Source organism: Antechinus flavipes, chromosome 4 (assembly GCF_016432865.1).
Source record: "Antechinus flavipes isolate AdamAnt ecotype Samford, QLD, Australia chromosome 4, AdamAnt_v2, whole genome shotgun sequence".
NCBI classification, from domain to species: Eukaryota; Metazoa; Chordata; class Mammalia; order Dasyuromorphia; family Dasyuridae; genus Antechinus; species Antechinus flavipes.
In genome coordinates, this window is record NC_067401.1 from 84,464,027 (window position 1) to 84,478,710 (window position 14,684).

The 14,684-nt window shown below is 36.6% G+C and overlaps 1 protein-coding gene and 1 long non-coding RNA gene across 3 annotated transcripts in view; one reads left to right on the top strand and one right to left on the bottom strand.

The window, feature by feature from the left end:
* Positions 1-14,684, bottom strand: part of EFCAB2 (EF-hand calcium binding domain 2) — a 124,171-nt gene that overhangs the window by 48,125 nt on the left and 61,362 nt on the right. The gene's annotated exons all lie outside the window — the stretch shown is intronic.
* Positions 12,342-13,606, top strand: LOC127559569 (uncharacterized). Its single transcript, XR_007953163.1, has 2 exons — positions 12,342-12,805; positions 13,245-13,606. It is a non-coding gene; the product is annotated as an uncharacterized LOC127559569 (long non-coding RNA).

The following is a 14,684-nucleotide window of genomic DNA, read 5'->3' on the forward strand; positions in this document are numbered from 1 at the left end:
ATATCCTTTTAATCACTTCAAGTCACGTAAAATGGAGACAATAATAGAGCCTACCTTGTTGTAAGGATCACATAAAATAATATTTGTAAGGTTCTTAGCACAGTTCCTGGCACATAGAAAGCACTAGATAAATGATTTTTCTTTTCTTTTCTCTTATCAAGCATATAATTTAAAATAACTTTTTAAAAAATTCTATGAACAAGTCAACCAATATGAAATATCCTGTCCTTCTCTATCTCTGTGCCTGTGTTCAATAACTGTTCCCTAGTCCTATAATGCCCAACCTATCTTCACCTGCTCAGGTCTTACCCATTCAGTTCCAATGCCATCAGAAAGTTTTCCTGAACCACCTTCTCCCCAGATGAGAAAGTAATTTCCCCTTAGGAACTCAAGTAGTCATGACTGTCCACTGATACCTGCTAAGGAATAGTCTCCCATTGCCAACATAGCAAAAATGATAATACTACCCTACTCTAAATTACTCTAAAGATTTGGTACTATATCAATCAAATATTAAGGAAATAATAAACTTAAATAGCAATAAGACATTTTAAATAAATAAAAAATAAAGAACATGGGGTTAAAGCATTAAATTCAAGGTACAAGTAGACCAGTGTAGTTAAAACCAAGAGTATATACATAAAAGAGAATGATATATATAATAAGGCTGGATACTCTGGCATCACAATCTATTTATTTGTTTAATGTAAAAGTATTTTATTTCTTCCAATTACATGTAAAGACAATTTTTAACTTTTTCTTTTTTCAGGTTGGGTTCCGAATTTTTTCCCTCCCCCATCAAAGAAGGTATAATTTGATATGTGATACCACATTTTTAAAGATTGTAAATAATTACTCAGCTGAGGATTTTACATTTTATTCTAATGGTAACAGGGACCCACTGAAGATTGAGTAGAGAATGGCATATTTATGTTTTGGAAAGATTATTTTGGCAGACTGTGAAAGATGTACAAGCTTAGGGAAAAAATGGAAACAGAAGCCATTTAGAAGGCTAATGCAAAAGTCAAGGTAAGAGATAACCAAGGTCCAAGCTAGGGTGATATCTGTATCAGCAGAGATATAAATGAGTGTAAAAAATATCATACAGATAGAATCACCAAGGCTTTTACAGCTAATTGAATGTGAAAGATGAGAAAGAGGGGAAATGGAAGAGTAAATGACTCCAAGACAACCTTGGTGAGGGGGAGAAAAATGGTGCTATTAACAGAAATAAAAAAGGATTTTTTTGGGGGGGAGGGGAAGAAAGATAATGCGTTCTATTTTGGACATGTTGATTTTAGGTGCCCAGTTTGAAATGTTCACTAGGCAGCTGGTAATGCAGGACTGGTGCCCAGGAGAGAGAGAGACTATGGTTGGATGGATATAGGAGCCATCTGCACAGATATAATAAAACTGGAACTGATGATATCATCAGAAGAAAGAGCAAAGGGATTAAAAGAAGTGGGCCCGGAACAGAGCCTTAAGAACAGCCATGGTTATAGAACAGGACATGACAGCAAAGGAGACTTAAGATAGAGTGATCACACAGATAGAAGGAGAAATATGAGAGAGTAATATAACAAAGGCACTTCCCTGGGTATCCAGAAGGAAGGGCTGAAAAATAATGTCAAATTCTACAGATATTTCAAGAATGCCTCTGTATAAATATTCCCAAGATATTATTTATAAGATTAAAAATGATACATTGGGGAAGGAAAGGTACCACTGTATATTAAGAAGGTAAGAAAATCCAGGAACCAGAGCAGGGTGAACATGAAGAACATCTGGGAAAAGAGTGGTAAAAGAAAAAAGTAAAAATAACTTCATCATCATAAACTACCACAGGATAGGAGGAAAAGAGGAAATAAATGAGAAGTTTGAGAAATATCTCCCAAGCCTGGGACAGAGGCAGAAGACTTTGATTATTCAGACATCTGCTGGCAAGTTCTTGCTCTGCTAAAAGCAGAGCTTCTAATAATTGCCAGGCTATTTCCAATGATTTTGTGATGATGTGAACTATCTATACCCAGAGAGAGGACTGTGGGAATTGAGAGTAGATCACAACATAACATTTTCACTTCTTTGTTGTTATTTGCTTGAATTTTATTTTCTTTTTCATTTTCTTTCCTTTTAGATCTGATTTTTCTTGTGCAGCAAGATAACTGTATAAATATGTCTGTCTACATTGGATTTACATATATTTTTACCATGTTTAACACATATTGAATTACTTGCCATCCAAAGGGGGCGGGGGGGAGCTTGGAACTCAAGGTTTTGCAAGGGTTAATGTTGAAAAATTATCCATGTATGTATTTTGAAAATAAAAAGCTTCAGTGCTACTACTGGGCTTATACCCCAAAGAGATACTGAAGAAGGGAAAGGGACCTGTATGTGCCAAAATGTTTGTGGCAGCCCTGTTTGTAGTGCCTAGAAACTGGAAATTGAATGGATGCCCATCAATTGGAGAATGACTGGGTAAATTGTGGTATATGAATGTTATGGAATATTATTGTTCTATAAGAAATGACCAGCAGGATGAATACAGAGAGGCTTAGAGAGACTTACATGAACTGATGCTAAGTGAAATGAGCAGAACCAGGAGATCATTATACACTTCGACAACGATATTGTATGAGGATGTATTCTGATGGAAGTGGATTTCTTTGACAAAGAGACCTAACTGAGTTTCAATGGATAAATGATCGACAGAAGCAGCTACACCCAAAGAAAGAACACTGGGAAACGAATATGAACTATTTGCATTTTTGATTTTCTTCCCGGGTTATTTTTACCTTCTGAATTCAAATCTCCCTGTGCAACAAGAGAACTGTTCGCTTCTGCAAACATATATTGTATCTAGGATATACGCAACATATCTAACATATATAGGGCTGCTTGCCATCTAGGGGAGGGGGTGGAGGGAGGGAGGGGAAAAATCGAAACAGAAGCGAGTGCGGGGGATAATGTTGTAAAAAATTACCCTGGCATGGATTATGTCAATATAAAGTTATTATTAAATTAAATTAAATTTAAAAAAAAAAAAGAAAAGAAAAAGCTTCAATAAAAAATATATTTAAAAAATTCAAAAACAACAACTGTCTGGCTTTTCTTCATATTTTCATCCTTCAAAAGGTGAAGAACTCAATAAGGGGAAGATTCAAATCTGGATCATATTCTCTCCACCAAAAAGGAATTGGCTGCTGAGGTAGAAATTAATAGACTTTGAGAGGCGAAGGTGAAGTGACCAATCTCTTATATAAGACTTGTGATAGAGGAGAGGACATTTGTTTGTGATCTGACATGCACTTCAGATTTAACAAAAGCAGATACCAAAAGGATTCAGATAAAAATAATTAGGATGCTTCTACAATAGGCATGGGAAACTTTGAAAAGTTTTACTGCTTGCATTTTTGTTTTTCTTCCCAGATTATTTATACCTTCTGAATCCAATTCTCCCTGGGCAACAAGCGAACTGTTCGGTTCTTTACACATATATTGTATCTAGGATATACTGTAATCTATTTAACATGTATAGGACTGCTTGCCATCTGGGGGAGGAGGTAGAGGGAGGGAGGGAAAAAATTGGAACAGAAATGAGTGCAAGGGATAATGTTGTAAAAAATTACCCTGGCATGGGTTCTGTCAATAAAAAGTTATTTTAAAAAAGAAAAAATTTTTTAAAAAAGAAAAATTAAGTTTTGAAGACAAAAAAGTGAAAAAATACCTCTAAGGAGAAATAACAAGAGTTATCTGAAAAGAGATGACTGTGGATATATAGTCTTACAGGACTTTGACTTTTAAAAAATACATAAAGAAAATGGGAAAAGGTCAGGTAACAGCAGATAAATATAAAAGCCTGGCATAAGAATATGGACAGTAGATCTAAATTTTAGGATGCACTGAAATTGCTGAAGTGAGTTAAGGATAACAAAAAAAGATATATTTGGGGGGTTTTTTTTAGCTGTTTTAGAGGGGAAAAAGTATCAAAGACTGACCAGGACCCCTGCATAGGATGGATGATATTTTTATAAATGACATCAGAGAGAAGGTGGGACTACTCAAGTCTTAATTTTGCTCTATGCTCTTAACCAGGAAGAATAATTCTTGGGATAGGAAAGGACAGAATAAAAAAGGCTTCTAGGGAGTCTAGGTCAGAGGTACACTGGTAAATTTTTAACAACTGGTTCTTTTGGGGGAAAGGGGGAAAGAGAATTTACAGCAGGATGGACTTTTAAGCTTAATCTGCATTATCAATATTTCCTACATTATTTGCTTAAATCTAGACAATCAAGAAAACAATAAACAAAACCCTGATTTGCAGTGTTTGCTGACTTCCCAAGGAAAAATGCTCATACTGAAAATATTACAAGTAAGAGTTGGCTCTAGCACACTCGGGTTCCAGACAAATAGGGAAATAATAATAGAGTGCCTAGCTGTCCTTGGAGAATACAAATCTCCAGATGAACAGAACTTTCTCTCTATACTCAAAGAATTTATGGTTATTTGAATGATCACAGAGAAGAGGATTATTGAGATATAGTAAAAGATATCATTGAAATTAAAAAGGGCCAAATACTTTGCAGATTTTCAGAAAAGAGAAGAGTGATTAAAAAGAGCTTCATCCTATTCTTTTATAAAAATTATAGAAATTTGTTATTCTAGAAGTTCTATTCTTCTAGAAAGTTATTATTAAAGACATGGTAGTTACAGAAAAAAAAACTGATTACAACAGCCAAGTGATTTTGTGAAGAATAGTTTTCCTTCTTTTTTTTGCTTAAAATTACCTGTCCTGGTAGATTGGGAAAGACTAGATATAAGTTTACCTACATTTTTTCAAGGATTTAATCAATCTCGTACCCTCACATGGGATAGGAAGAGGGAAAAGATGTGTGTACTGGAAGACAGTACAATTTGATGGATTCAGAGCTGGCTGGACAGCCAAACAGATCAGCAGAACAGATTAAAATAAGGAGACCTGGAATGGTCAAGAGCTTGAAATCCATGTCCTGGGAGGTTCAAGTGAAGGAAGTAGGAATATTTAGCCCAGAAAAGAGAAAATTGCAAGGGATGGATATATCACAGCTCTCAATTATTTGAAGGAATATCATGTGAAAAAGGCTTTAGACCTGTACCGTTTGTCTCAAGAAGACACAACCAAGATCAATAGGTAGAAACTTCAAAGAAGCAAATTTAAATTTTTCAGGAAAAAATTTTTTTAAAACTTCTTAACAAACTGAACTGTCCCTAAATACAAATCCTCAGAGGCTGCTTGCCAAGAATGTTGTAGGGAGAACTTCTAAGATCTCTGCCAACTCTGACATTGTGTGAGTTACATGAAACAGAACAAGGCCCATTGTTAATAATTTAGTGATTGCTGACAAATTTGGGGATAACCAGTTAATGACTGGGTTAAACACGCATGGCAAGAAGTTGGGAAGCCTGTGGGATGATAGGAATTACAGGCAATGAGTGGAACTGATCCTTTGTCAGAGTCTAGCTGTGAAAGGGGGAAGTTACATAGGAAGACTGCTTGAAGGGACGATGCTAGAATCCAGTGAAGTTTTTTTCAAGGATTTTCATTGTTTATTAAAGGTTCTGATAAAGGCCTCATTTCCAAAATATATAGAGAACTGACTCAAATTTATAAAAAATCAAGCCATTCTCCAATTGATAAACGGTCAAAGGATATGAACAGACAATTTTCAGATGAAGAAATTGAAACTATTACCACTCACATGAAAGAGTGTTCCAAATCACTATTGATCAGAGAAATGCAAATTAAGACAACTCTGAGATATCACTACACACCTGTCAGATTGGCTAAGATGACAGGAAAAAATAATGATGAATGTTGGAGGGGATGCGGGAAAACGGGGACACTGATGCATTGTTGGTGGAGTTGTGAACGAATCCAGCCATTCTGGAGAGCAATCTGGAATTATGCCCAAAAAGTTATCAAACTGTGCATACCCTTTGATCCAGCAGTGTTTCTATTGGGCTTATACCCCAAAGAGATACTAAAAAAGGGAAAGGGACCTGTATGTGCCAAAATGTTTGTAGCAGCCCTGTTTGTAGTGGCTAGAAACTGGAAAATGAATGGATGCCCATCAATTGGAGAATGGCTGGGTAAATTGTGGTATATGAATGTTATGGAATATTATTGCTCTGTAAGGAATGACCAGCAGGATGAATACAAAGAGGCTTGGAGAGACCTACATGGACTGATGCTAAGTGAGATGAGCAGAACCAGGAGATCATTATACACTTCGACAACGATATTGTATGAGGATGTATTCTGATGGAAGTGGATTTCTCTGACAAAGAGACTTAACTGAGTTTCATTGGATAAATGATGGACAGAAACAGCTACACCCAAAGAAGGAATACTGGGAAATGAATGTGAACTATTTGATTTTTGATTTTCTTCCTGAGTTATTTTTACCTTCTGAATCCAATTCTCCCTGTGCAGCGGGAGAACTGTTCGGTTCTGCAAATGTGTATTGTATCTAGGATATACTGCAACATATTTAACATATATAGGACTGCTTGCCATCTTGGGGGGGGGGGGAGGGGAGGAGGAAGGGAGGGGAAAAAACGAAACATAAGTGATTGCAAGGGATAATGCTGTGTAAAAGTTATCCTGGCATGGATTCTGTCAATACAAAATTATTATTAAATAAAATTAAATTTAAAAAAAAATAAAAATAAAGGGATTAGAGAGATCATTCTCAAACCCTCACTGGTTTTGCTTTCCTTCTATATAATATATAAAAGGTTCAATCTATGGGAAGTTGGTTTCATAAGATTTAGAATTTCCACTTTTTGACATGTTCACATGGCCAATCGATAGATGAATATGGATGAGTGGGAGGGAAGAGGGGAGGATAGCATTTTATCTGAATTAGAAATCTGTTTAACTTTAGGAAACATATTCTTTTTAACCTCATTCTAAATAAAGTTGTTTTTATTCCAAAAAAAAAAAAAAGGATTTTCATTGTTTTAGTTGTTTTTCAGTCATGTCTGATTCTCTCTGATCCTTTTTGGGATTTTCTTGGCAAAGAAACTACAGTGGTTTTCCATTTCCTTTTCCAGCTTATTTTACAGATGAAAAACTGAGGCAAATAGGGTTACTTGACTTGCCCAGGATCACACATCTGAGATGTGTCTGAGGCTGGATCTGAACTCAGAAAGATGAATTTTCCTGACATCAGGCTCAGCAGTCTATGCATTGTACCACCTACCTGACCTTTTTTAAAAGATAGGTAAAATCTAGGAATATAAGCAGGAAACAAGAAGCCAGTGAATAAAGACTGGGGTTTGAGAAAGGAAGCAAGTTCCCAAAGATACAGGAGGGGATGGGATGAAGGGCAAAAATGGAGCTCTTAGCCAGGACAAGGAGAAGGACTCCTTCATCCTCTGAGGCTGGAACAAAAAAGGAAGGGTTATAGGATGATTCAGAGAACATTGAAAGTATAGGATTGAGAAGAGAAAGCTGATCATAATCGCTTTTCATTTAAAAAAAAAAGATCTTCAAGTTGTCAGATTACTTTATAACTCTAATCAGCTTATTTTATAATTGTAATAACAATAAACAGTTATTAAACACCTGTGCTAAGTGCTATATTGAAAACAGACAGGTACAGCTGTTATTTTATTATGGATCTAGTCCCAAATAGATTATCTGAACTCTTATTTCAAACTTTTGTTTTGGTGGTTGTTGTTGAGTCCTATCTGACTCTTCATGATCCCATTTAAGGTTTTCTTGGCAAAGATACTGGAGTTGTTTGCCATATCCTTCTCAGCTTGTTTTACAGATGAGAAACTGAGGCAAACAGAGTGAATTGCCTGGGGTCACAAAATTACAAAGTGTTTGCTCAAGAAAATGAGTCTTCCTGACACCACCCATTCCTCTCCTTTCACACACACACCCCTCTATTTAGTGCCCCATTTAGCTGCTCTATTTCCCCTGGTAATTTAGGAAGAAGATTAAAAGACTGGGTTTTAAAGCTCTGGTGATAAAGACAACAGGTCATTGACAACTCTCTCTGAAGAATATCAAGAAAAAAATGTGTTTAAATTTCATAAAATTGTTAGACCTTCTTGATTATCACTCTAAATGTGATGAATGCTAGAAGACACTACCAAGCCATAGGATCTCCTTGAAAATCTTTCAAAATAGCAAAGGCAATAATCTACTTTATATAGTTTATTATTATTATTATTAAAAATAACAATAGCTAGTATGTATGGGTGCTATATAAATACTAGCTATTGTTATTTTAATAATAATAATAATAAACCTGTTCCTGACACTGTGCTAAGTGCTTTACAAACATTTTCTCAATCAATCCTCATAATAATCCTTAGAGATAGATGCTATTAACCCCCCCATTTTCCAGATAAGGAAACTGAAATAGAGTGCAAGTGACTTGTGCAGAGTCCCACAGCTAGTAAGAATCTTGAAGTGAAATTTGAACTCAGGGCTACTCACACTCCAGATTCAGCACTCTACCCATTGCACCACCTAGCTGCCCAGTAGGCTGTGTGCTAGAGGAGTGAGAGTTGAATCAGATGAGACCCTGGAAGCTGACCCAACTAAATGATGAAATAATAGAGAAAAGTGCTGGACCTGATTTATTTGCAGTCAAATACTCCCTCAACTGGGATGTGCTGCCCAAGATCACACTGCCAGTATGTGCCACAAATGCCATTTAAACCCAGGACTTCCTAGCCTCAAGACCTACTCTGTATCCCTCTTCCAGTAGTTGCCACTTAGGATTTGTGAACCATTAAGTCTTTTTGGGCTGTATGAAAAACAATGATCCAGGGGATTCATGATTAAAAATTCCTTACTGACGACATAAATAGTAAATAATTGAAGAATATTATAAGTAGCATATTATATTATTCTGGGAATTCACAACTCTTTTTTGTTTTTGAAAGGAGTCTGCAAACCAAAAAATGCTGAGAATTATTCCTTATTACCTCTTAAGAATTGATAATGGTTAAAATCAAAGAAAAATATATATCCTTTCAAAACCAATAGCAATAAAGTAAAAAAAAAAAAAAAAATCTCCCTGACATCATAACCAAGTATATTATACTTACTTTAAAAGGATCTTTATTTCTACAATAAACCATGCCTCTGTAGTATATCATTCTCATCAATCCCATTCAAAATAAAATTATTTAACTACTGCCTTAGTTCTGGATTTACACTGTAAAAATTGGCAACATGGTACTGTGCTTCCCAAATTGCCTGAAATATAAGAAATGGAGTCCAATAAATTAGAATTAAAAACTAAAAACTGGCCAACATTAGATGTCACCTTTCAGAACCTTCTGCCGCGTTGGAGAATTCCAATGACAAGTAACATTAATAGACCTCTCTACAAGTAGGAAGGACAACATGAGGGCCATTCCTTCCTTCTTCCTCCAAACAATGGCGGGGGAAAAAATTCTGTGAGCAGCTCCATTCTGTAGAAGCTTGGTAAACACTGATTCTGTGATTGACTCATGCTCGGGACTGTGCCCAAGCTGTCAAGAATGAGCAGTGACCAACTGTCAAGTTATGCTGAGCTTCAGTTCTTCTATTTAAATTGCCAATCTGGCCTCTGACCAAAAAAGGTGAGAGCTCATTTAGGTAGGCATCCAGCTTCAGTTAGCTGAGCATATTGATCAATAAAACAGTTATATAAAGGGTAGCTATCAAGGGATAGGAAGGGAAAGGTAAGAGGGAATGAGGAAGGGTGTTTACTAAGTTCCCACATATTCTCAGGATTTTTTTTTCCTAAGGACTAAATGAGTTGGATGACTTCCTATTAAGAAGTCCCTATGCTCTTGAGTTCTAACCCTGAGATAGGTAGGGATAAGGGGATTTAGAGCAATAATAGAGTTGTCCCATTGATCCTCTTATTCATTCTTCCTTCTGGGATTCAAGGGCAAAGAATAGAGAGCATTCAACAATTCTATGATCTCTACTCCCACCATAATCTTATTGCCAGGAGCCTGGGGAAGTAGCAGAAGGGTGCCAGGTGGGTCCTGAAGAACTCCAGATGGTAACTGAAGGGAGCTGGGAGCCTGGCCAGTCCAGAAGAAATCTTATTGCTCACTGTTTAGCCCCAAGAATAAGACAGTGGGGGGGGAAGATGGAGGAGAGAAAAGAGACAGGGAAAGAGAACACAGGGCAGAAGAGAAGCCAGAAAAATATTACAGAACTTGTTTGAGGGAGTCATACAGAAACCTAGAAAGGAACAGAGATAAGGAAGAGCATTAAGTTATGAGAGGAAAATATGGGGAGAACACCAGAAAGGTAAGGGAATAAAATATGGAAGACATAAAGCAGAGAGAAAAATAGAGAAAAATTAAATATATGAATCATAAGTTTATCATACAAGATGAAACAAAAAAGAGAAATTTTTTAAAAATCAAGAAATTCATATGCTATGTTATGATGAATAAGCCTATTTTATGCCACAAACTGGGATTTTTTAATTAAAGGTGAAATGAGACCAAATCAAAATTTTATTTTACAGAAAATAATAGAAACATATTAGAGATCAAATATGTTAAAGGTTGGAAAGAAATTCACTTTTTAAGATTCTAATAAATAGAGTAAGCCTGTTGGTACAGTGGATAAGAAAGGTGACCTTGATACCAAGAAGATCCTGCTTCTGTCACATGCTAGTTGTTATCCTGGGCAAGGCCCTTGATCTATTTTCTCAGTGATTCCAGAAACCTCCCTGATACTATATATTGCAGAACAGATACTGAAATGCCTTAGTAAACAAAACACCTTACCTGAGATCCCTATTCTGGGAAATACACACACACACACATACACACACACACACACACACACACACACACACGACTGATGTATATACATGTATTACAAAAGTATACATACATGTGTAGAACATAGAATGACTTAGAGTTATAAAGGACACTAGAGGGCCCAGTTGGGGCCCAGAGAGTTTATGACTGGCTCAAAATCATACAGCAAATAAATACCTCTAGTACCATTTGAACTCAGACCCTCTAGCCTCCAGGTCCAATATCCCTTGGTCCTAGCCATTTTGAAAGAAACCAGAAAGGAAGCACAGAAAGGCAGATGATGGGAAGTTGATCATTATCTATATAGTCTGTGATTTCTGATTTCCCCACTCCTACCTTCTTTCCAGACAGTCTATTTCTTTGATCAGCTATTTCAAGTTTGTCAGTATTTATATCAGAGATAATTCTCTTATCTCTGCTCCTTAAACAGGAGCCATATGGTGTTTTGCAACATCTGTGAGTAAAGAAAAATTATTTTCTTTTCAAACGCTTTTTCTTACAGAAGGCAAGTGATTGATTCAGTGCAAAGAACATTGGGCCTGGAGTCCTGACGACATGAATGCAAATCTGCCACAGATACTTACTAAGCTGTGTGAACTTGGACAAGTCCTTTAAATGCTGCCTGCCTCAGTTTCCTCATCTGTAAAATGGGAATAATAACCACACCTACCTCGAAAGGTGGTTGTGAAGATCAAATGCAATGATATTTATAAAATGCTCGGAAATTTGCACAATCTTATTCAACACAAGCTATTAATTTTAAGGGTTCTTGGAAACAATTTAAAGGCCCCTTTCTTTCCAGTTCCAACTCCAACTCCAAAAAGATAAGAATATCTTCTTATCATGATTTCCTATAAGAGGGACTTCACATTTCCCAGGTATCTCCCTCCCAGGACTGTGGTATCAAACGAGACATTTGTAAAGCACTTAGCATAGTGCCTGGCACACAGTATGCAAATGCTAATTCCCTCTCTGCATCTTATATTTAGCAGGAGATAGCCTTTTCTACTATTATGCATTTGGGTTTAGTGAAAGTTTTTAGGCCAAATTAAAACCAATTATTTCATTTAAGGAATTTAGGACGTTCATTTTGGACCTGGGGTTCAAGAACTTGGGCATCTTTTCTATTTTCCTTCCTGGATTTCAGTATAATTGGCTTTTTTAATACGTTTCAATAAATGGATTTCAAAATAATTGGTTTTCTTTTTAATTCCATATATTTTATCTTGTGCATTTGAAGAGAGTGTTCCGAGGGGCCCGTGAGCTTCACCAATCTGCCAGAGGGGTCTCTCTCTGTCTCTCACACACACACACAGGAAGAGTGAGAACCCGGGGCCTAGCGAGGGTCAGGATCTGCAGAGTGCTTTCCTTTCCATTGTCTTGCGGCACCGTTCTATTTCATTTTGCTAAGTGGAAACAGTAACTAAAAAAGGATTCCCAGTTGCACATATCTCCTGCAGTCCCAGAGATAGGGGTTAAGTTCATGTCAGAACAAATGAGTCACAATCAGGTTGCTTCAAACAATGGCATCATCTTTTAATTTAGAATAGCATTTGGATCAGGGTAAAATTTCCGCCCCGATAACCGGTTCCTGGAGTACTTCCAAGGCACTGCATGTAGGAGCGGCATTCTAACACTGGGTGGAGACAGCACCGCTTGGATGCTCCGGGAGGCTCGCGGGATGCAAGCCGGCAGAGTCCGCCTACAGCCTCTTAAGGGGCTGGCTTGTCCGCCTCGTGCTAAGGATCCCCTTTCCGACGAGCAGTGCTAGGGCCAGCTGGACGGCCATTCTAGAGCGCTCGTTAGTGGTCAAGCCACAATGGAGAAGGGGCTTCGGTTGGAGATTTGGTTCTGTTTCTTTGTTTTTGGGGGGTGGACATTAGAATCAATTTGGCAAAAACCTGAAACGCAGTCTAAATGATAGCTAAATATCCTTAATTCATTCTAAACAACATCAGTTAAGAACCAGGTATGTCTTATTGTTGTTTGCTTGCATTTTCTCTCTCATTTTATCTTTTTTTTTTCTTGGTAAGCGTGATATTTGTGGAAATATGTATAGAAGAATTGCACATATTTAACTTGCGAAGTAAAAAGGAGGGGGTGGGGGAAGGAAAGGAAAAAATTTAGAACACAAGATTTTGTAAGGATGAATGTTGAAAATTATCCATATATATATTTTGAAAATAAAAAGCTTTAAAAAATGCTTCAGTATTAAAAAAGAAGAAAAACAAGAACAACCCAGGTATGTACTTGGGAGGTCTGTACTGTTGATCTTGTTCACACAAATTATTACTTTTAAGGGATTGGGGATCAATTTATAAGCCCCATTTTCTCCTACATTAAATCTCCCTCATATGTTCTTTATGCTAACTTATCTTGGGGACTTCTCTTGTGTATAAAACTACCAGCGTATCTCTGCCTCCTGAAAAATACTGGAACCCTGCCTGAAATGAATATGGGCCACTTCATCAATTGGGAAATGGCTGAATCAATTGTGGTATGTGAAGGGAATGGAATATTATTTTTCTACAAAAAATGATGAACAGACTGATTTTAGAATGACCTGGAAAGATTTAAATGAACTGACACTGAATGAAACTTCAAACAGAACCAAAAATACAGTGTACACAGCAACAGCAACATTATGTAACGATCAACTATTAAAGACTTGGTTCTTCCCAATTCAATGATCCAAGGCAATCCCAATAAACAGACAGAAAACACCATCTGCATCCAGAAATAAAACTAAGACTGAATGTAAATCAACAAATGATTCGCTTCTTTTTTTTTTCTCTTGTAGTTTTTCCCTTTAGTTCGGATTTTTCTCTCCCAACATGACACATAAAGAAATTTGTATTTAAAAAGTCAATATACATATATAACCCCCCCTCAAAAAAAAGTGAATTTTTTAAAAAAGAAAGTGGGTCATTGTTCTCAATAACACAGAGGTAAAAGTGAGAATGAGGAACTTCTGTAACAGAATCTGAATATTAGAAATAGGCTTGAATGTGAACCAACTATTGGAAATAACATTTCTTGCTTTGTTTTCTTTTTTTTATGAGAGGCAATTGGGGTTAAATGGCTTGCCCGGGGTCACATAGCAAATAGTAAATGTTAAATGTCTGAGACCACATTTGAATTCAGGTCCTCCTAAGTCCAGCGCTGGTACTCTACTCACTATGCCATCTAGCTGCCCCAGAAATAACATTTCTAGGCTTTGAAAAGTTTATGCTATTTTCCCCACACATATAGTGAAAAAATAATTATTGCTAAATAGCTATAAAAATTTTTAAGTGTATCCTATTAGTAATATTTTAAAAGTCATATTTATGTATTTACTATCCAATTTTAGAATTACAGTTTAATGAAAATCTTATCTTTAAATGTTCAAGAAATGGAATATTCTGGATTATGATCAATTATTTTGAGAAGCAAGCATTTAATCGTGAAATTGTCTCTATAAGCTAAGATGAAAATCAGTCTCATTATTTTACAAATACACCATAAATATGTATACGTGTGTATTTTTGTCTCTCTGCATAGATGTCCATGTCTAGTTTTATATACTGTGTTATTGTTCAGTCATTCCAGTCCGGTCCGATTCTTCATGACCTCTTTTGGGGTTTTTTTGCATGGATACTGGAGGGGTTTGCCATTTCCCTCTCCAGCTCATTTTACAGATGAGAAAACCAAGGCAAGCAGGTGTGATGACCACATATTTAAAATCAGCTGGAGTCAGGAATTCAGGTTAAGGGGAAAATCTTCAATCTTTATTCTCCGTAGAGGTGAAGAAGGATTGCAATAGCAATATGGGCAGCTGTGTCAAGATGCCAGCCAACAGTCTCTCT